This window comes from Trichechus manatus, unplaced genomic scaffold (genome assembly GCF_000243295.1).
Source record: "Trichechus manatus latirostris isolate Lorelei unplaced genomic scaffold, TriManLat1.0 scaffold00010, whole genome shotgun sequence".
In the NCBI taxonomy this organism is placed as follows: domain Eukaryota; kingdom Metazoa; phylum Chordata; class Mammalia; order Sirenia; family Trichechidae; genus Trichechus; species Trichechus manatus.
In genome coordinates, this window is record NW_004443946.1 from 27,511,477 (window position 1) to 27,512,799 (window position 1,323).

Below are 1,323 nucleotides of genomic sequence, written 5' to 3' on the forward strand. Positions count from 1 at the left end.
AAATAACGATGGCATAATGTTAAGAGAAAGAATCAAATTGTTGAGCAATTAGGTACAATGTAGTAATGTTTTAAATTTTTTTTAACCACAAAAATATACAGGAACATTCATATATAAATGGGTAGAAAAAGGTCTGAAAACAATGCTTTCCCTTCCCCTACCTCCTCTCCCCCCATTCTCTTGTAACAGACTTCTTAAGGAAAACCAGTATCATCGGCCTGGATTGTGACTCACTCCTTCCCTACCCTGTGATATGAGTGGGCATATGCTACTGGCTGGCCCAATCAGAATCTCCTCATTCCCTTTGCCAAAGTGATTATTTTAAACGGGGTGAGCGAAGTCAAACCCAACTGTCTTAACCACAGCTTTACTGGAACTATAAAAAAAAATGTTGCTCCCTTTTTCTGTGGGAGAACTATTAGGTAATATAAACTTTGAAATTGAGTAACCATATTTGCCATCACACTGGGAAAGCTTACCTGGGTTGTACTTTAATTATATACTCAAATTTAATTCTAGCTAATATAGAATGTTTGTCTCCTAAACCAACAGAGAGAAGAAATGGAAAAAGGGAAACTCAATTTTAAAAAAAGAATTTGTCAAAATGCATTAAACTGCAGCACTGGAAATCTGTATATTTCATTATTCAATTAAAAAAAAAACTAAAAGGAAAAAAGTGCAGATGGGGGAGGGAAGAAGAAAATGATAAATATAAAACATAAAGTAAGATGGTAGAAATAAATCCAAACATACAGTAGTCATGATGAATGTGACTAGTTAAAATTCCCTTATTAAAAGACAAATGCTCAGATTGGATATTTTAAAAATCTTGTAGTTCTTGATAATTGTGACACACCTTAAACAGAATGACAACAGAACAGTTGGCAATAAAGAGAATATACTTAACATATGACCCAACAATTCCATTCTTAAGTATCTACCCAAGAGAAGTAAAAGCATACGTCCACACAAAGACTTGTGTATCAATGTTCATATTATCTTTTCCATAATAGGCAAAAATGAAAAAACCCAAGCTTTCCTCAACAAGACAAGTACATAAACAAATTGTGGTACATTCATACAGTGGGATACTGTTGTTGTTAAGTGCTATTGAGTTGGTTCTGACTTTTAGCAATCCTATGTACAACAGAATGAAACACTGCCCCATCCTGTGCCATCCTCACAATCGTTGGCTATGTTTGAGCCCATTGTTGCAGCCACTGTGTCAGTCCTCTTTTTTGAGGGTCTTCTTCTTTTTTGCTGACCATCTATTTTACCAAGCATGATATCCTTCTCCAGGGACTGATCCCTCCTGATAACATG